Source organism: Triturus cristatus, chromosome 3_1 (assembly GCF_964204655.1).
Source record: "Triturus cristatus chromosome 3_1, aTriCri1.1, whole genome shotgun sequence".
Lineage (NCBI taxonomy): Eukaryota > Metazoa > Chordata > Amphibia > Caudata > Salamandridae > Triturus > Triturus cristatus.
Window position 1 is genome coordinate 174,749,850 of NC_140583.1, and position 22,695 is coordinate 174,772,544.

At 46.8% G+C, this 22,695-nt stretch overlaps 1 protein-coding gene across 1 annotated transcript in view; it reads left to right on the plus strand.

Annotated features, from left to right (window-relative positions):
- The window catches only part of ANO3 (anoctamin 3), a 1,942,403-nt gene that overhangs the window by 818,709 nt on the left and 1,100,999 nt on the right, over positions 1 to 22,695 (plus strand). The gene's annotated exons all lie outside the window — the stretch shown is intronic.

A 22,695-nucleotide genomic window follows, 5' to 3' on the forward strand; every position in this document is an offset into this window, starting at 1 on the left:
TGCCTGGTTCTGGCTGCTTGCCTGGCCCATAGCACTGCTGATAACGTTCTCCTTACTACAGGTATCATGGTTCACGGACCTGTTTCCATGCGTTCCATGATGGGTTACCAAACTCCCTGGCTTCCTCGTCTTTTCTTTCTTACTTTCTTTTGTTCTTTATTTTGTTCTTTCGCCTTGTCACCTAATTATTTCATTCACATTTCAGTAGACTTTCTTCCTGGAACACCAATGAGAAGTGGGTCACTATAAACCCTGGTGTTTTACTGGAAAAACGAAAAGTGTGCTACCTGCTCATTGCTTGTTCCTTATAAAGCTACATAGGAAACAAAAAAAAAAATTGAGTGTTTGTACTCAGCATCAATATATTCTTAATTCTTCTGAACGTGCAGCTCTTCAAGCCGGAGGTTTGAGAATAAAGTAGGCGAATCCAGGCAGCGTGATTGCAGTGGCCAAGCGCTCACTAATTCTAGTCATCTGAGAAAAAGAATGACTAAAATATGTTTGGGGGTCGCGACTGACAAATGATGTTCATCGTAGCATTTACTAACAAGTAACCTGGCTAAAGAGGGCATGATGGAGCTGAAATTGGATCATAAATTCAAAGCTGTTCCAAAGATGGGCCCCAAAATCCTTAAGCTGTTCCTGCTTTGCGATGGAAATTTATAGTGTGAGAGACTCCCTCCTGTGGCTTGTGCCACTGCCAATCATTCAATGACGTCATATTGTTATTCTCTCATGCCTCAGGTTGCACTCAAACCTAAGGGCATTGCAGTTCCCTCTGAGCCACATTCAACTGCAAATAAACAAAGAAGGGCAAGTAATTATCTACCCACAAAGACCACCATTTTTTCTAAGTGTTTCCTAAGGTGTACATTCGAATCCACAAAACAAATGTGATTAAATCACTGACTGTGTGCTGCAGGCGACTGAAGCGACAAGAGATAGGACCTGTTCACCACGCCCCCTGTTTATCAACTCTCAAATTATTTGTAGCCACAGCAGGAAGCACTTGCAAGAGTGGCTGGACAAAGTGTCACGTGAAATAGAAAGCAGGCAACAGACTATTTCGTATGCATTCAAACAAATTAAAAGTAACTTCAACAGTGACCTGGGTGGCCTGAGGCCACCTTCCATGGGTTCGAATTCCCGACACAGCCATCTCGGCCATTAAACTTTCCAAGGCCGATACAATTCACACCATTTAAGGAGCATATTATCAAGAAACGGCGTTAAAATTATCGCCGCTTTAGCGGCAGAAAACTGCCACTAAAGCGGCGATAATGGGCTTGATAATATGCCGCAGAGAATTCCCATAGAAGCCCATGTTCTGGTGTGAAACTGGGCTTCAAAAAACAGACCTATGGCTTGAAGACAATGTCGTGAAAGGAGTGGGCTAAACTAGTATTAGCTTGTACGACCGATGCAATAGACCTATGAGCAATTAAAAGAGACAGTCTCTCTTAAACGAGACCCCATGTGACTTCCTATTGATAGCTTCACGCTTCTGTGGCGTGGTAGTCCAACCCATGGTAAACTGATTACAGATTTACACCAACTATGAACAACAGTCGCTCTATTCAAGGCAGAAAATAATTATGAGTAAGGCTCCCTGTTTTCCATTTTTACTGATTTTCACAGATAAATACAGACAGAAAGCCATTTCTTTTCTTGTCTGTATTTATTTTTAAATGCAGATAAAAATGGAAATTGGGTTGCTTTTGAGTGATTCTAAATAGTCTCTGCCATGACTGCCAGGCCAATAGTTGTGTGGATTAATAGGAAAGGAAGTTAAAAAAGAAAGGAATTTTAGTAAAGAGGGTTAAACTGCAGTAGATCTGCTCAAGGTTGATACTGAAACTTGCCTATTTTCATATAAGTGCATTGATTTATCTTTCGCAGGTGTTCAAATCACTGAAACCTGGCATGTATTCAAGTAGGACTGCATTTTTTGCGGTTAAATAAATGGGGAAATATACCAGTTTCAGCCTCATTTTTCTTACAAAACCCACAATAAATATGGATAATTACACATCAAATTGTCAAAAAATAAATATGGATTAACACAGACGGAAATGTCAAAAAAATAAATACCATAAAACCGGGAGCCCTAATTATGAGTCAGCAGATTATGTTTTCCTGTAAAGTCTGGCCACACCGCAAAAGGACTTCTCAGGAAAGAAGGTAGCGCCCCCTGAACTCACTGTGTATTACACACTGTAATTGTGTTTTGTACAGGTTTTTTTTTCGAAATCTAACTATGAGAAAAGCACCACATGCTAAAATCACGGCTCGCACTGATAGCCTAGCCGATGGAGGCCTAATAATTCCCTTTATCATGGCTGTTAACAGGGCCCGCTTTAACACTGGTGGCGCCCTGTGCCACAATGTCTGTTGGCGTCCCCCCTTGCTTCTAGTCAGGGTAACGTGAATACACTCTTTAGATAACCCCTGCTCACCCCCTTGGTAGCTTGGCATGAGCAGACAAGCTTATCCCAAAGGCAATGTGTAAAGTATTTGTACCAACACTCACAGTAACACTGTGAAAACACAACAAATGGACACCACACCAGTTTATACTACACAAGACCAAAACGACAAAAATCCAACATACAGAAACTCAGTAGAATGTTTTTTAAAAGGGTTGTTGCAAAAATAAACTTGTAGCTGATATATGCAACACTTTAGTCTCAAAGTACCTGGGATGCGTAATGCAGAACAAACAAAAGGGGCGCAGAGAAGGCAATGTGTCAGTTCTTCCTGCGCTCCGGTTCCGATGCGACAAGATGACGCTTCTGTTAGAATCCGGGTTCTCTGGTTGGCACAGGTAGGTACTTGTGACAAGCAGGGAACCTTTCCTCTAGACAGGGTAGGGGGATACACTCTAATAATAACCCCTGCTCACCCTCTAGGTAGCTTGGTGCGAGCAGACAATGCGTTATCTCAGGGCGTTTAGGTTAAGCATTTGTAAATACCCACACAGTAATACAGTGACCCTCCACAAATGGACTCCACACAGGATATATATCAAAAATACTTTATACAGAATTATCAGGCTTAGCACAAGACCAAATAACGTTTAAGCAGGCCACAATACTTATTTTCCAAGAGTTCTTAAGTTTAGCGTACTTTTACAGGTCTGTGCGCGTCGTCCCTCTTCGTACACGTCGTACGCGGTAGACACAGGCTTTGGGACGGGTCGTACACGCACTGCAGGCGCTTCGGGTGAAGCGTACACCCTACGGTGCGAACGGGCACAGTACCTTGATGCTTGGTGAGTTCGTCACGGACACTTCCTTGGCAGCAGGCGTACAGTAGGGTGCGAAGTCCTCCGGGCGGCGCGTACTACGGTACGGGAGACCTTGGGCGTGCGCGGCTCAGGGGACGGGGCGGAAGTGCGGTCCGCACTGCCAGACGTTCAGGTACGCGACATACCGGAATCGCTGATCTTCACTTGGACTGCTGAGACAGGCGAACAGTGCGCTCCGGACGGGAGACGTACGCGACCACCACACGTACTATTGCCTTTCCCAAAGCAGGGGGGAGGCACGTACAGTGATAGTACTGTCCGTAAGGGGGTGCGAGCTGGTACGGTGATGTCCTTCAATTATGGTGCGAGCTACGGCTCGTAGGGGCAATAACTCGCGTTGCTTGGGCTGGTAGTACCTTCCTTCGCGGTGCGAGCTATGGCTCGTAGAGGGGCCAAAGACGGGTTGTTCGTGCCGGACAGCGGGATATCAGCTCACAGGGAGTACGCCGCGATCAGTGAGGCGTACACAGCAGTTCGACGCGAAGATGTGAGGAAAACGGTCCGTTTTCCACGGCGATTCCACGACGGTGAAGTCCACTGTTCCTGGGACTTCATTCAGGGGGCAAGCTCACTCACAAGCCCTTGGAGATCTTCAGCACAAGTCAGATAAAAGTCTCTTTAGTCTTTGTTCCTCTTCTTCAGCAGCAAGGCAACCACTGCAGGCCAATCCCCCAGGTCAGGGACAGTACTCCTCCATGCAGTTTTCCCAGTTGCTTCTCGTCGGTCAGAGGTTTCTTCTTGGCAGGACAGGATCTAATTTCTTGGGAGCAGGGCTCCTACATTTATACAGCAATTCTTTTGTTCTGCCAGGCCAGGGGGGCCCTTGCCTAGTCCAGTCCGAGCACTTTGTTTTTGCAATGCAGGCTGTTTCTTTCAGGGTGCAGGGCAGAGCCATCAGACGCTCCACAGGGGGCGGAGCCAGCATTGTGGTGGCAGAGCACACTCCTATTCAGAGTCCAGGTGTACTCCTCCCACCCATCTATCTGCCAATCTTCCTATTCACCACCAGGCTACCTAGCCCTGCCCATCTGGGTTTCTCCAGCCCTGTCACTCACACAAGCCAGACAGCAGATACACATCACGCAGAGGCGGGCTGAAATGGTTAGGCAAGCAAAGGCCAACTTTCTAAAAGTGGCATTTGCAAACGCAGAATATTGAAATAAACCTTACTAAAAGATGTACCTTATTATTCTGAGTTCAGGCATACTAAACTCGGTTTTCTACCATGTTCCCTGGGTCTGTTAGGATCATAGGATGTAACAATCTTAACAGCTCATTCTGGCCTATGAGAACAGGTAGCCTTACAATAGTGAAACACGAAAATGGCTGTAATTCACTATTAGGACATGCCACACACATCAGGGCTTGTCCTACCTTATGCTTACAATTCACCCTGCCCTTGGGCCTACCATAGGGGTGACTAATATGCAGTTAAGGGAAGGTTTAGGGACTGGCAAGTGTGTGCACTTGCCCAGTCAGCATGACAGTACCAGACTGCACGCAGGTTCTGCAATGGCAGACCTTAGACATATTCTACCAGGCCGCTTCTGGGGGTGGCACAACCAGTGCTGCAAGCCCACCAGCGGCATTTGTATTTACACGCCCTGGCACTCCTGGTGCACTTTACTGGGGTCTGATAGTAAACCAAATAAGCCAATCATGGAATCCAACCAACATATACGTTTTACATAGGGAGCACTTGCACTGTGGCACTGGTTGGCAGTGGCACAGTGCTCTGAGCGGCCAACACCATAAAAACACATGAGGCACAGCGACAAAAAGTGGAAGGGAGACTCACGCCAAGGTGCCAGGTCTAACACGTGTCCCCTCCAGCTGAAGAGTGGGGAGAACTACCCTACCCCAGGGAGTTCCTCATCACTAAGGCGGAAAAATCTGGACAGACCGTCAGCATTGGCGTGATCTGTACCAGGGCGATGTTCCACCGTGAAATCCATACCTTGTAGAGAAATGGACTACCTCAACAGCTTTGGATTCTCACCCCTCATATGCATCAACCATATGAGGGGCCTGTGGTCTGTCTGAACCTGGAAGAGAGACCCAAACAGGTAGGGTCTTAGCTTCTTCAGCGCCCAGACTACAGCAAATGCCTCACGCTCAATAGCACTCCATCTCTGTTCCCGTGGTAGTAACCTCCTGCTAATAAAGGCTACAGGTTGATCTAGGCCCTCTTCATTAATCTGTGAAAGAACAGCCCCCACACCATGCTCTGAAGTGTCTGTCTGAACGATAAACTCTTTGGAGAAGTTGGGAGCCAAAGCACGGGCGCCGTGCACATAGCAGCTTTCAGGGCCTCAAAAGCGTTCTGACAGGTGTCCAAATCACATTCCTGGGCTGCTTCCTTGAAGTCAGCGCTGTCAAGGGGGCAACAATGACAAACCTCCTGTAGTACCCGGTGAGACCTAGGAAGGCTCTCACCTCTGTCTGGGTTTTGGGCGACTCCCAATTCAGGATGGTTTCTATCTTGGGTTGAAGGGGTGCCACCTGGCCACTCCCAACTTGGTGCCCCAAGTACACCACTGAACCCTGCCCGATCTGGCACTTACTCGCCTTGATCGTGAGGCCTGCCCTCCGCAGCGCCATCAACCCTTCCCAGAGGTGGCGCAGGTGTTCCTCCCACGTGGAGCTGAACACTGCGATGTCATCCAGGTAGGCTGCACTGAACGAATCCAGCCCAACCAACACCTGGTTGAACAACCTCTGGAAGGTGGCAGGGGCATTCTTCATCTCAAAGGGCATAACCCGGAACTGGTAATGCCCATCAGGGGTGGAAAATGCTGACCTCTCTATGGCCCCATCGGTCAAGGCGATCTGCCAATACCCAGACGTTAAATCAAACGTGATGAGGTAGTTGGCAGCCCCTAGCCGATCTATGAGCTCATCAGCTCTGGGGATGGGGTGTGCGTCAGTCCTGGTGACCGAATTGAGTCCTCTGTAGTCCACACAGAACCGGAGTTCGGGTGTGGCTCCCGGCGCTGCAGCCTTTGGGACCAAGACCACTGGGCTGGCCCAAGGACTGCTTGAGGACTCAATTACCCCAAGGGCAGACATCTTGGAGACCTCCTCCTTGATGCAGGCCCTTACCCTGTCAGTCACCCTGTAGGCCTTGTGCCGCACAGGTGTACTATCCCCAGTGTCCACATCATGGACACACCAATCAGTGACACCGGGAATCAGGGAAAACAGGTCAGAAAATTGTCCCAGTAACTGGCGACAATCATTCTGTTGCTCAGGGGTCAGGGTGGAAGAGAGGATGACACCATCCACTGACCCATCTTGCTCCTTGGCTGACAGGAGGTCAGGAAGAGGCTCGGTCTCCTCCTCCATCCCAGCATCTGTCGCTAAGAGAATGCCCACTTGGGACCTCTCCAAGTGGGGCTTGAGGCAGTTGACATGAAGGACCCTTAAGGGGTTCCTTGGAGACCGCAAGTCCACCAAATAGGTAACCGGACTCTTGTGCTCCACCACCTCAAAGGGACCGGTCCACTTATCCTGGAGCGCACAAGGCTCCATTGGGGCCAAGACCCATACCTTCTGTCCAGGCTGAAGCTCTACCAGAGTGGCATTCTGGTCGTACCACCGCTTCATCTCCTCCTGGCTGACTTCCAGGTTTGCCTCAGCAAGTTCCCTGAAACGCCTAGTCTGGTTTCTGAAGGCCAGCATGTAGCTATATATATTCTGGGGAGGTTTCCTGGGAGATTGCTCCCAGCCCTCCTTGACCAGACTCAGAGGTCCTCTCACTGGGTATCCGTACAGAAGCTCAAAGGGGCTGAACCCTAGAGACTTCTGTGGCACCTCTCTGTAAGCAAAGAGAAGGCATGGTAAGAGGACGTCCCACTTACGCCTCATGGGTTCCTCAAGACCCATTATCATGCCTTTTAGGGTTTGGTTGAATCTCGCAACCAACCCGTTTCCTTCGGGGTGGTAAGGTGTGGTGAATTTGTAGGTTACACCACACTCTTGCCAAAGGGATTTCATATATTTGGATATGAAATTGGTACCCCGGTCAGACACCACCTCTAGAGGGAATCCCACTCAGGAGAAAATTCACATCAGCGCACGTCCCACCACGGGGGCCATCACTGTCCTCAGAGGGATGGCTTCCGGGTACCGGGTGGCATGGTCCACCAGGACCAGTATGAACCTATTTCCCATCGCTGTCCTGGGGTCCAGTGGCCCTACAATGTCAATCCGCACTCGTTGGAATGGGGTACCGACCACAGGGAATGGCTGGAGTGGACCTTCTGCTTCCTTCCTCTCTTCCCACTTGCCTGGCAAGTCTGGCATGTCCTGCAGTGAGTGTCTGAACTCCTGCGCATTTGGGGCCAAAAGAAGTGGATGACAAGCCTTTCAAAGGTCTTGTCCTGCCCCAAATGTCCTGCCAATGGCACATCGTGAGCCAGCCCCAGTAGGAAGGCTCTGAAGCGCTGGGGTACCACCAGCACAGGGCTGACCCAGGCTCAGCAACCTTAGGCTCAGAATACAGGAGGTCGTTCTCCCAGTCAATGAAATGTGTTCCAGACTGATCACCGTTGGCCTGGTCTGCAGCCTGCTGCTGCATACCCATGAGAGAAGGGCACTCTTTCTGCTCCCTGCAGAATTCCTCCCTGGAGGGTCCTCCTTCTTGCTGCCAATGGGTCAGCTCAGGCAGGTCCCCCAGTTCAGCTATCTGTTTCCCTGTAGATTCCAGGGCATCCCTTCAAGGTCTGCTTCCTCCTGGACCGTGGGAACTTTGGGGGCCGGTTTCCCACAACCCCTGCCTCTTCTCCCTAAGGCCGGTTCCTGGGCCTCCCTCTCAGTTCTCCAGGTCCTCTAGAGCACCTCTACTCGCTGTCATGGACCGTGTGGTGACACACGACCAATCTGGCATACCCAACATCTCCAGGTGAGCACTCCGCTCCACCTTAACCCAAGGTGAGCTCTCCAGATCGTTCCCTAACAGACAGTCTACAGGCATGGCGGGCCTCACAGCTACCTGAAGAGTACCAGAGACCCCCCCCCCCCACTCAAAGGGAACCTGAGCCACCGGGCAGTGACTCTCGGTGTTGTCGGTGGCAACAACCGGATAGAATGCTCCTGGGACAACCTGCTCCTGAGACACCAGGTGGCACTTGACAGCCGTCACACTGGCTTCTGTGTCTCTTAGAGCTTCAACCCTATGACCATTTATGGTCACCCACTGCCTGTATTTTTTAGTGTTCTCAGGCAGCTGGGTTTTGGGGACCACTTCACGGTCTCCTAATGAGACCAGGGACATTTCTACAGAACCCTACCCACCTTGGACACCCATTTCTCCACCCAGGGCTACACTAGCTGTCTGCCGGGGGGTTGCACCAGTGGGTGCTGGTTTACCAAACTGGCGACACTTGGGATCATTGGCAAAATGACCCAGCTCACCACATCTGTAACAGGTTGGGGGCCCTCTTTGAACAGGGTACCTGTCGGGGCCCCAGTCGGTTTCTGGGGTGGGGGAGGCTGAGAACCTTTCCCTTGGTTCCCTTGGGGATTACTTTGGGGCCTCTTCTGGAACTCCCTCTGTTTTTCCTTGTCCCCCCCGCTCTTCTGCTGGGGACCCTGCCCACCTTTGGCGGAGTCTCCCACGGGACCCTTGTGGACCTTGGTACTGACCCAGCGGTCCGCCTCTTCAGCAAGCTTCCTAGGGTTAGTCAGCCTACTATCAATCAGGTGTTGGCGTAGCTCAGGAAAACAATTACTGGACAAGTGCTCCCATGCCATTAAATCAAGAAGCCCTTGAAAATTATCAACCTTGCTACCCTTCACCCAACCATCCAGTGCTCTGCAAAAAAAAGTCACATACTCCACATACGTACTATTGGGAATCTTAGTGCAACCCCTGAACCTCTGCCTATACATTTCAGGAGTTAACCCATACCTAGCCATTAAAGCATCCTTCATATGGGGGTAAGAGTTATACATATCTGAGGGCAAATCTAACAGTGTGTCCCGCCCTTCACTCAAGAACCGCCCCCACAAACCCGCTCCCCAATCCTTCTCAGGGACCCGGTGGGAGGACATGGCTACTTCGTAGGCTTTGAACCACTGCCCCATGTCATCATTTTTAAAAAATTCCTTCACTACATCTTTGGGTATGTACACTCTGGACTCTACCTGCACTGGAGGTGTGCTGCCACCAGAGGGAGTGCTTCCCAAGCCCTGGGCTTTCAACTCCAGCTCCCTCAATTTCATTTCATGCTCCATTTGGCTTTTTCTATCTTCCATTTCTAGCCTTTTTTGTTCCATTGCCAGTTGTCCATTTAGTTTCGCCATCTCTATCTCATGAGCTCTGGTTTCCTTCCTGTCAGCCAACTCCTCTGGCGACAGGCCTCTGCCTGAGCTAGCGATGCTCTCTGCCTGTTCAATTTGATCCACGTCATTAGAGGGTTTCCTTTACTCCATCCAGGCCCTCAGCACCTGGCAAAGATCTGTTTTATTCTTACATCCAACAGTGGGGACTTTGAGCTTCCTGCAGAAGCCCTTCAGCTGGGCCTTGGTGTAGCTCTCTAGTCTCTCTTCTTCCCATACAATACCTTCAATGTCAGAGACTACAGATTCTGCTCTCTCCACAACGCTTGAACTAGGCATGATTCTTTTAACAACTGGCGATTTCCCCAAAAATGCGAATTAAAAGTAAGTGGTTGCGCTATTGGTCTGCCTTCACTATGTGGCGTTCACCAATCACTGTGTATGTATCACAAATGCAAATTCGTAATCCTCACCGCTGACCACCAATGTTAGAATCTGGGTTCTCTGGTTGGCACAGGTAGGTACTTGTGACAAGCAGGGAACCTTTCCTCTAGTCAGGGTAGATGGATACACTCTAATAATAACCCCTGCTCACCCACTAGGTAGCTTGGCGCAAGCAGACAAGGTGTTATCTCAGGGCGTTTAGGTTAAGCATTTGTAAATACCCACACAGTAATACAGTGACCCTCCACAAATGGACTCCACACAGGATATATATCAACAATACTATATATAGAATTATCAGGCTTAGCACAAGACCAAATAACGTCTAAGCAGGCCACAATACTTATTTTCCAAGAGTTCTTAAGTTTAGCGTACTTTTACAGGTCTGTGCGCGTCGTCCCTCTTCGTACTCGTCGTACGCGGTAGACACAGGCTTTGGGACAGGTCGTACACGCACTGCAGGCGCTTCGGGTGAAGCGTACACCCTACGGTGCGAACGGGCACAGTACCTTGATGCTTGGTGAGTTTGTCACGGACACTTCCTTGGCAGCAGGCGTACAGTACGGTGCGAAGTCCTACGGGCGGCGCGTACTACGGTACGGGAGACCTAGGGCGTGCACGGCTCAGGGGACGGGGCGGAAGTGCGGTTCGTACTGCCAGACGTTCGGGTACACGACGTACCGGGATCGCTGATCTTCACTTGGACTGCTGAGACAGGCGAACATTACGCTCCGGACGGGAGATGTACGCGACCACCACACGTACTGCAGCCTTTCCCAAAGCAGGGGAGAGGCACGTACAGTGATAGTACGGTCCATAGGGGGGGTGAGAGATGGTACGGTGATGTCCTTCAATTACGGTGCGAGCTACGGCTCGTAGGGGCAATAACTCGCGTAGCTTGGGCTGGTAGTACCTTCCTTCGCGGTGCGAGCTACGGCTCGTAGAGGGGCCAAAGACGCGTTGTTCATGCCGGACATCGGGATATCAGCTCACAGGGAGTACGCCGCGATCAGCGAGGCGTACACAGCAGTTCGACGCGAAGATGTGAGGAAAACGGTCCGTTTTTCACGGCTATTCCACGGCGGTGAAGTCCACTGTTCCTGGGACTTCGTTCAGGGGGCAAGCTCACTCACAAGCCCTTGGAGATCTTCAGCACAAGTCAAATAAAAGTCTCTTTAGTCTTTGTTCCTCTTCTTCAGCAGCAAGGCAACCACTGCAGGCCAATCCCCCAGGTCAGGGACAGTATGCAGCTTTCCCAGTTGCTTCTCGTCGGTCAGAGGGTTCTTCTTGGCAGGACAGGATCTAAATTCTTGGGAGCGGGGCTCCTACATTTATACAGCAATTCTTTAGTTCTGCCAGGCCAGGGGAGCCCTTGCCTAGTCCAGTCCGGTTTCTGAGCACTTTGTTTTTGCGATGCAGGCTGTTTCTTTCAGGGTGCAGAGCAGAGCCATCAGACGCTTCACAGGGGGCGGAGCCAGCATTGTGGTGGCAGAGCACACTCCTATTCAGAGTCCAGGTATACTTCTCCCACCCATCTATCTGCCAATCTTCCTATTCACCACCAGGCTACCTAGCCCTGCCCATCTGGGTTTCCCCAGCCCTGTCACTCACACAAGCCAGACAGCAGATACACATCACGCAGAGGCGGGCTGAAATGGTTAGGCAAGCAAAGGCCAACTTTCTAAAAGTGGCATTTGCAAACGCAGAATATTAAAATAAACCTTACTAAAAGATGTACCTTATTATTCTGAGTTCAGGCATACTAAACTCGATTTTCTACCATGTTCCCTGGGTCTGTTAGGATCATAGGATGTAACAATCTTAACAGCCCATTCTGGCTTATGAGAACAGGTAGCCTTACAATAGTGAAAAACGAAAATGGCTGTAATTCACTATTAGGACATGCCACACACATCAGGGCTTGTCCTACCTTATGCTTACAATGCACCCTGCCCCTGGGCCTACCATAGGGGTGACTAATATGAAGTTAAGGGAAGGTTTAGGGACTGGCAAGTGTGTGCACTTGCCCAGTCAGCATGACAGTACCAGACTGCACGCAGGTTCTGCAATGGCAGGCCTTAGACATATTTTACCAGGCCGCTTCTGGGGGTGGCATAACCAGTGGTGCAAGCCCACCAGCGGCATTTGTATTTACAGGCCCTGGCACTCCTGGTGCACTTTACTGGGGTCTGATAGTAAACCAAATAAGCCAATCATGGAATCCAACCAGCATATACATTTTACAGAGGGAGTACTTGCACTGTGGCACTGGTTGGCAGTGGCACAGTGCTCTGAGCGGCCAACACCATAAAAACCACCATAAAAACACATGAGGCACAGCGACAAAAAATGGAAGGGAGACTCACGCCAACGTGCCAGGTCTAACAGCTTCGATGCGTTGCGATGATCCGGTGCGACAAAATGGCGTCTTTGCTGCGATGCGACAACGTGGAGGTGATGCGTGCACGCCCGACGGCCGTGCGGCGAACTCAGTGGTTTTTTTGAGCCGCGATAGGCCCTGAGACACTCTTCTCTGGTGATGCAATGGCTCCCTCCGTGACGGCGACATGCTTCTCCGATGTTGCAATGGTGATCAGCGGCAGCGTGCTTCCTCAGTGATGCAACGGCCCTGCGACACACTTCTCTGGTGATGCGACGGCACCCACTGTGGCAGCGGCACGCTTCTCCGGTAATGTGATGGCGAACAGAGGCAGCGGCGACACGCTTCCTCAATGATGCGACAGCGGCTGCTGCGGCGGCGTCACGCTTCTCTCTCATTGCGTCACACTTCCAGCTCCCAACAGCAAAAAGGCCTCACACACAGTTACAGGCCCTCCTGGCAGATTGGAACTCCCAGCAAGGAAGTTCAGGGAAGCTGGGGTGAAGTCCTTTTGTGCCTGGGACTTCAGAAACAGGAGGCCAGCTCTTCTCAAGCCCTTGGAGACTTTTCTTCAGATGGACACAGCAAAGTCCTTCTTCAAGCAGGGGATACAGCACACAGCAAAGTCCCTTGGTCCTCTCCTCAGTAGAAACGGCAAACTGCAGGCCAACCCCAGACACACAGCAAGGACAGTACTTCTCCTCAGTCTCTTCATGTGTTCTCTTTGGCAACAGGTTGCTCTTGATCACAAAGTAGTCTTGGAAACTTTTATATCCCTCTGTTACCACAAACGGAGGCCAGTTCTTCTCAGGCCCTTGGAGACTTTCTTTTCAGGACACAGCACACAGCAAAGTCCTTTCTTCAAGCAGGGGACACAGCATGCAGCAAAGTCCTTCTGGGTTACAAGTGAGATGGGTCCTTTCCTTTGGCAGAAATAGCAACTGCATGCCAACCCCAGACACACAGCAAGGGCAGTACTTCTCCTTCAGTTCTTCAGCTTTTCTCCTCAGCAAAGGTTCCGCCTTGATTCCAAAGTAGTCTAACGTTCAGGGGTTTCAGCTCTAGTATTTATACCCCAAAAGTATTTGTTCACTATGTAAGCGATCCTGGACCCAGTCCAAACCAGTTCTGGGTACACTCTGCCAGTGCACAACTTCTTCCTTTGTCAGAGTGGGCCAGGGTCTTCAGATGCACCGCAGGAGGTGGAGCCAGGATTGTGGAAGGCAGGCACAGCCCTATTTAGGCCCAGCTGCAACTCCTCCCACCTCTCCAAATGCAGATCAGCCTAATCAGCCTAGTGCTGACTCACCCAGACTCCTGGAGCCACCCCAGCCCCTGTCACTCTCAAACCAGGCAGTCAATCCACAAACAGGCAGAGGCACACAGAAAGGTTAAACAAGAAAATAGCCACTTTCTAAAAGTGCTATTTTCAAACACAGAATTTAAAAACCATCCTTACTAAAAGATGTGTTATTAAATTCTGAGTTCAGGGATACCAGACTCCAATTTTCTATCTTACTCCAATGGGAAGATATGCTAGTAAAATGTTACAAAGCATTCCCCATTCCGTCCTATGGGCAAGATAGCTTTTCAATAGTGAAAAACGAAATTGGCAGTATTTCACTATCAGGACATGTTACCCACAGTAGTACATGTCCTACCTTTTACATACACTGTACCCTGCCTAGGGGGGTACCTTGGGCCTACCATAGGCCTGTCCAATGTGTAAGAAAAGGGAAGGGTCAGGTCTGGCAAGTGGGTACACAGGCCAGGTCAAAATGGCAGTTAACAAACTGCGCACAGGCAATTTGTTGGCAGGCTTAGACCTCTTTTTAGGGCTCCTCATGTGGGTGGCACAATCTGTGGTACAAGCCCACTAGTAGCATTAGAATTACCAGCCATGGCACACTCAGCGCACTTTACTAGGGACCTACTGGTAAGACAAATATACCAATCATGGATAACCAATCACAATAACAATTTACACAGAGAGCATATGTACTTTAGCACTGATCAGCAGTGGTAAAGTGCCCAGAATTCTATAGCCAACAACCATAGGTCAGGAAAAACAAAGGAGGAAGAATCGAAAAGTTTGGGGATAACCCTGCAAAAAGGGCCATTTCCAACACCACCTTTGCCACGGATTCCCTCACCAGCACTCTTTAACAGTGCCCCTCAAGTCCCCATAACCACTCTCTCTCAGATTAATTTAGTTTTATAGCACCGCTCATACCAGTGTAAGGAGTCAGAGCACTTTACATCATACACACATGTATGTAAATCAGTGTATAGCAAATGTTACATCACAAAAGACTATAAGGTGTAGGAGTGACATGTCATTGATACTCGTAGGCAATAAAGTTTACGAGTCCTTATTCTGGAAAAGCACAAATTCAGAATTTAAAACGTAACATCATTGTTCTGGGTTCTCTTTAATATTAAGAATTGTTTTCTACCCAAATGAACCCTTTTTGCAAAATTAGGATGATGAAAGACTGGGCATAAAAACATAAAGCTCTAACATATACCTTGCAGTTTGCCTGCAGCTCTTTGACAACAGTTAATAGCTCAATGTTCTATATTAGGATTTTGACTTATAAACCACAGGTTACAAAAAGAGCTCTCTTACAGAAGCAGTAACCTACTGACCTATTTACATTATATGCACTTTGTTATCTGAATAGAACATGTTCTTATCAGCATGCATTTTAACCCTATGCGCTCTTTAGAACCAGTCAAAACTTCCACTAGACAAACCTCCGGTCTCTTTCCTGGAAGATGATTAATCACCAGAGTTATCTTGACATTTTAATTGATTCCTGAAAACTGATGGAGGCCAGTAACTCGGGAGCAGGTGCTTTTAAAATAAAAATTTACTTTTAAAACTGACGCTCCCACCCTAAGTCAGCACCCAGTGCGGTGGCACCGATCGCACCGCCCTAGAGCCGGCCCTGGCTGTCAAACCCTCCTCCCTCATCACACCTCCGGTTTCTCTCGCATCACACAGACACAGGACTGAAGCGAAGCACATCAGAAACATGCAAAAGTTGCATAAAGCACACACCACCAACTTTCAAATTATATCTCACTCAAGCCTAGGCAGAGAGAAGCAATTCTGTGGCCATCCACTGCTTACCCTTACTTGGACTTTGTGTAACTGGTGTAGTTTCAGGTGCGAGTCCTAGCGCGATAAAAAAAAAACCCCACGTGATTCACTCAGCCTTTGGGGGCGGGGGGCGCAAGGGGGGCATCGTCATTACTATGGTGCAAGAAGCAGTGAGCTGCGCAAGACTGCACCTTCCAGTTAGCAGACGTAGTTAGTCAGTGCACATAAGGAAACTGACTCAGAACATATATTTAACCGAGCCGGGCGTTCCCTGAGACTCCCGATCCACACATGCAGGAATGGACAAAAGAAATGTGTATGGCTGGAATACTTAGATGAGGCTGGGGCGGCCTCCGCTCTGATTAGAATTAAAATGTTACCTGCAGCCAGTGGCCCTCTTGAAGCGGGTGCCATGGTTAAAAATTGGAATAAGGTGCAGTGCTGATGAAGGTAAGCGCAGGAACGTGTGCAAAGAGCAGGTCAAAACAAGGAAACAGCGGAGAAGTGCAACGACGTGATCAAAGAAAACAGAAGGGCAATACTACACGTAGCAAGGCCAGTCGCCAGGGGTGGGAACCACCCACCAAAAGGCGGGACAAACGTGAGAACTGCCATTAAAATGAAGGGAATGTCTTTAAGCAGACAAAGGAGCCAACGGGAAGACAGGGGCGTTATCAAAGCCCCTAGAGGAGATACTCCATACTCCATAGAGATACTCCATGTCTCGCAGCACATGGATGCTGAATCTAGTCTCGACCTAAAAAGTAGGTCTTCTAACTGGAGCACTACTCATCCACTACAATTAAGTTTTTTTTTTGTGGTGTCTTCATGTTACTGGGTTGGGCACCATTTAATAGGAGCACCTCACAAATTATCCCTTGCCTAATGCTATGGGAGCGCCAGAACTCTTGGCAAAGAACTTCCACATGAAATAGTTTCTTGTCATTTAATCTGATTATATTTTAACAAGGTTTTTGTTCTTGCTTTCATTTAGTTTTACCTCTTTAATGTAGCATCTACTAGCCAGTACTGTCCTCGTTTTTGGCATGGTGCAATCTTGAAAAAATTGAAAGCAAAATAGGTATAAACATTTTAAGTTTCAAATTTCAATTCTTATATTAAAGGAATGATGCTCTGTGGCATCGTTTGTTCTTGCTTTTCTTTCCTTTGCCAGTTCATTGTGTCTTTTTCTCTACAAATGGGATGGCAGATTTGATCATTCTCTGTCCTGCATACCATAACTGCCATTGGTAGTGACAGAGGGAACAGGTCTAAACACTTCTATTACGAATTTATGTGCCTTCATTGCAGTACTCTTCAATAATGCTAATAGAAGTCAGTGATTAAGTTGGATTCTTATCTTATCGTATCTTCCCATCTCTAAGAATCCTCAGGGAGACTGGACCTTTTTATCTGCTACATAGTGTGAAGGGAAGAAAATCACATTTCTCGATACCACCAGTTGAACTTCAACTTATACTCCAAAAATCAATAACTCCGAATTTCAAGTTTGGGGATTTATTACAAAGCCAAAAATAATTGCACATACAAGCACCTCATCACGAGGTTGAGGAAATAAATGGGCACTAGTACAAACAATATTCGACGCAGGAGTCTCATCCGACTCAGAATTAGAAGAATAGTTAGCTCCAGAAGCATTGGGCAACCAATAACTGCTCCAATCTCTATGTTAGAAGTTATTAATCTAAAAGAAAAGCAAATTACACTGTCTCTAAAATGACATCCCTACTTAGCATTTTCCACAGGCAAGAGAGAAAAAGGTGTCAATAGTGAAGATTTCCTTATAAGTGCACTCACTTTACTTAAGTAAGTAGCCAAAGCTACAGAGCTCGTTCTAAGATGCTTCTTCTAGCTCCTCATCTAATCCATAACTGCTCAACCCCTGGGACACTGTCCTTTAATCAAATCACAAAATCATAGAACATGCCCTCGTCACACCTCTTCAGCCAGGTCTTCCTCCTGTACTTTTCCATCAAAGCTTTACTTCATCCAAAGACGGTTAGATTGACCTTGGGTCCCAGGCACCTTCTTTGCTGAAAGTATCATATCTGCATCCCAGTATACTCCCATGTTGGCTTCTCCTACCGTCCTAACTCCTAAAACAAAGGGTTAGTCTTTGTAACGAGCTAGGTGTCCTTGCACCTGCAACAGAAACATGGGAACGAGAAACGTTCCACTCTCTGAGATCTGCTGACTTTCTCAAAACCCAGAGCCTTTCCAAGGGAAACAATTTTCAGCCTACAATATTCAGCTAACATAAGAACGGATAGGCCTTTCTCTGAAAAGTATATGCGATCAGGCCTTTACACAATTCAAACACACACAATTCTAACATCTCATTGAAGCATTGATTTCATTATTTTGCATACATGAATACCCAAAACTATACGTGCAGACTTTTAATATGGTGCATGTTTAAGCCTAAAATATCACATTATACATGAACTAATTCATTATGCATCATCTAAAACACATTCTCAACTAAACACTACATTCAACTTCATAAATGACATGATTACATTTCTATTCGCACTATTATATGCTATTTCAGTACTACATTCCTAAATCCAGACGTTATTATTTTTGCCCTCTAAATATATGGGTGCGGACTACCGGTGATTATGATGCACCCCTACAATTTCAGAATACCATGGCGCTCCATCATCAGTAACGTCATTATAAAGCACAGACAGTGCCCAATAAGAGCATCTTTGGGATCATATACTTATCTAAAATGTGATCTCATTAAGACCAGCATAACCTGCTGTCGTGGTACATTGCTCCAAGCACATTAAACGAGTAATGTGTACTAATATAACACCTTTACGTTTGCAGAATTGATAATGGCTCATAAGTTAGGGGAGAGGTATGGTTAACCTCCTCTAGCTGTAAGTTTTTGTCCTCAACCGCAGAGATCTCTGCTTCTCGGCTAATTGAAAGCTGTGGTAAAGAACATTTCCTTTATTTTTAGCCTTAATGATGGAAGGCTGCTAGATGGAGCAGGCTTTTAGAAAATAAAAGGTTTTATAATTTAGTGACAGTTCTAACGCTGAATACAAGAATATATTTATAATTCCTAGATTAGTATCAAAAGGAGATGGCAGGACTCTAAATCCCGCAGCAAGAAGGGTGTTGGGAGAATTATCATCAATCTAGTCTCACATCTCGGTTTATTTTATAATTCTCAAATTCTGCTACCATTCATAAATGATCGTCAATCAGTCTTAGGATTTTTTTTTATCACGGGTCAAAATTGCAATATAGAAAATGGAAAAAGCAACACGTCATACAATTTAATTTTACACTTTATTGATACTCGGGCAAAAAAAAACTCACTGCGTATGTTAGAAAGAAATTACTTCTTAAAACTATTGCCATAAATTAAATGCAGGGGTTTATTTTTTTCTACCAAGCATTGTTTGACACTACACATTCACACAATTTTGATAAATACTTTTTTTGACTGTTTAATTCATCCATATGGAGAAAAAATTGAACAGCAAATGGTTGTATTATCTGGGAAACATTCAGATAAATAATTATTTAGAAAAAGAATAATGATTGAGTGAATTACACCATCAGGCTGGAGAATGGAGACTCATAAAACTGGGAGGATTCAAATTTAGGTTATGCCCATGTGAAATGTACATGTCACTGGTGTAATTCGCTAAATTTCTGGAATTTGACGTTATGCTTGTGACAAAAAATTCTCAAAATTCTTCCATGTTGCCCAATTATGCTGCAATTTGCGGTAAAATTAAGGCACTTGAGTGGTGGGAAACGCAAATTAACAGAACATTAGTGACTGGTGTTCACGGGACTTGTATATTTTTTATGCGTTGTTGTTTTAGCAGTAAATGCATCTTCATGTCAAAAATTGACATGAGAACGCATTTTGTGCAAAAATATATTGTTAAACGACAATTTGCTTTATCTGTAAATATGCAGAATTTTGCGTGATTTTCACAAAAATGAGTTATACAAATTTCTCACATCTCTAATTTCCATCTCACACTGCACTTGCTTTATGGGATTGTGAGTGGCTAATTGCGCTAGATTATCAGGTGGCCACATGTAACCTACAATATGCCTAATCCCTTCATTGCCATGGCATCTTTCTTGCTCATTCATCTACAGAAACATTGACTTGCTGATTGAGAGTGAACATTGATAGTTAAGTCTACTTTGCAGATATTTTGTTCATCGGATCCTTGCGGTACTGTTGCGGTTTGGCTAGAGACTATAATATGTGCTTTAGATGAAATGTCTCCACACTCAGACCAGTTTATTTCTCAGAGGAAAATGAAAAGTTTATTAAATTTTCCTTGCCTGGCATGTGGATAGTTGGGTTTGGGATTAACGCTCAGTGATATAAGGAGAAAGCTGTAGAGCAAAGGATTACCAGCATACAAAATAAATACAGTCAAAAGAATAATGAGTGTAAGGTCCAAACCAAGTGCCTGATTTAGAGTGCGGTAGATGTTGGACCACCCTATTTTGAGTATAAACATGTCTTTGTACTCCAGAGAGAGGGAACATGGAGTCAGAGCTTGCCCTGAGGCCAAGATGGCAACTCATAGTTCCACTGATTCTGCCACATCAGCAGGACATTTTGAGAGACGGGAGGTGTGACCTGCACCTGGAGTGGCATCAGATCAGATCACAACTCCTACTGAAATATCTGATGCAGATAGTAAATCTCAAGAGGCTCCAAGGCCACCAGGATTAGCTGAATGTTACATGGTGGATGCTGCATCATAGGCCTATCAACACTGGAATCCTGAGACAGAGCCCACAGCTAAGTTCACATTACCAGTGATGTTTCTCATTCTCCTCCTCTCTTGGTTTGTTCCCTAAAGCCGAGATGCTGTGACATGGAGCACCCTTCCAGCCCACCAGACCCATTGGGTGACACACAGCGGCCCCTACTACTGACAATGTCGGGGAAGTCCCTCTGTTCCTGAATCTCTTTCTGGAGCCATAGCAAGGACCGCTTTACATGTAATAGTCTACCAAGCACTCCTGCAGCTCTGTGAAGGAGGACGGACCTCAGAGTAACTTTGGATATATTAGCCTTGATGAAGTCGTAGGGATACTTCACAGAGATGAGGAAACACGTGTTGGCTAAAGAAGGTCTAACAGAAAAAAAAGCCAGTAAATCAATAAAAGAAAGTCAAGAAAAGAATATATCTGTGTTCATTGTACTGTATAATCTAAATGAATCAGATTATATGAATTGTGTGTGTCTCATGAGAATGACCAAGGAGGAAAAGAGAACACACAATGAGGTGCTGATTAGAGCTTGTAACTGGTAAAACTCTCATTACTGCCCCAGGGGTATGAGGCCTGAACACATAACTCTAAGAAATTATATAAACTACAAAACAATTATTTGGTAATCTCCATATCTCTAAAGGAGGCAGGAACCGGCAGCGATGGAGTTTATTTCTAGTCCCAAAGAACACAGACGCAGCCTGCAGAAACACTCAGGCACATCACCTAACTAAATATAACCACAAGTGAGGGAGAAAGAGAAAACCCTGCAAAGGAGGGCATGGTTGCACAGTTTATTTACCCGCCCCTCTGTTATGAGGCCATTCTGCCACCTACGCTAATCCCTCAGTCACATTTCTGTGGGACATATCATAGCACATGGAAGACATACATATGACCTACTGCAAAATGAGTATAGATTCTAAGCAGCATGTGTAAGTGGGAACTGAGGAGACCTACAGCAGCTGACATATTGAGAAACAAGAGGAGGTGAGGGCAATACAAATCTATACAAAATGTCAAACAATCAAACATCTTGTCAATTGCCTTTAACAGAAACAGTAATTAAAAATTACATCAAACATCAGAAACCAACAAAACGCCATAACTCTAGAAACTATCATGAAAGAAATCACAATGGGTAAAACAGTACATACCCTACAAGCAAAGCTAGAGAGCGTGTCTGCAGAAAGACTCTCCATACATATTGATACTGCATCTCTCCAGTCTCGTCTAGACCAAACTGATAAAAGAGTAGAGCTGTTCTATTCTATTCTATTCTGGGTGATTTGTAAAGTGCATGGCTACCAAAGGCCTTCCCAGCATTCCACAGCTTTGGAACAAGGTATGAAAAAGACCTTCTGCCGGCCCTTGTTTTAAGAATTCAAGGGACTGAGAATAGCATTGCATCTGCAGGTTTTAGTACCCTTCTAGGGATGTACTGCTTTATATGGCAGTGAAGCAGTTGTGGGCCTCTTTTGTGGTATATTTTCCCTAGCTTTGCATAGGGCCTTGAATTGTATCCCTTGCTCAATTGGAAGCCAGTGGAGTGAATCAAAAGCGTTCATGGCTGATTGATGCATGTGGACTTTTAGCAATAGGCATGCAGCAGCATTTAGTACTGTCTGTAGTCTTTTTATCACATATTGTGGCAAACCTAGGTAAAGGGAGTTTCTATAGTCCAGTCCTGGGAGGAAAAGTGCTTGTACAACCATCCTTCTGGTGGGGTATGGAAGGAGGTCTAATATTTTCCTTAACATCCTTCTCATACCCAAACTGTTACCTGCAACTTTCCTGGCTTGTGTGTCAAAAGTGCGGGAACTATCAAACCAGATGCCCAGGTTTTTTATTAAGGATTGGGGAGACAACACACTTCCTAATGAGTCTGGTCAGTTAACTTGAGACCAGGCATTGATGTTATTTCCCACCAGGGTAACTTCAGTTTTTTCACGTTAAGTTTGAGTGTGCCATCCAGTCAGCCACTACCTTTAACCCCTTCGACGCTTATGACGGAACGGTTCCGTCATGCACGTCGGTTGGGCTGTGCTTATGACGGAACCGTTCCGTCATGGCCCCGCCCGCGCTCAGAACCTTCAGCACTGCGCGGAAATCCGCGCAGCGCTGAAGGGGTTAAGCAAGGCCCCAATTGTGGTTCTTTAGCCTGCTTACCTGGTGTAAGACATAGCACTAATAGTGTGTCATCTGCATAGCTGACAATCGAGAGGTCTAAGTATTGTACTATTTTGGCCAACAAGTGTCCATTGAGATTAATCAGAGTGGGGCTCAGGGACGGGCCATTTAAGTGCACAGCTGAAAACTCCTGACCTCTTTCAAAGAGGAGAGCAAGTCCAGTGCGATACGACTTCCTATACTTTCCAATCT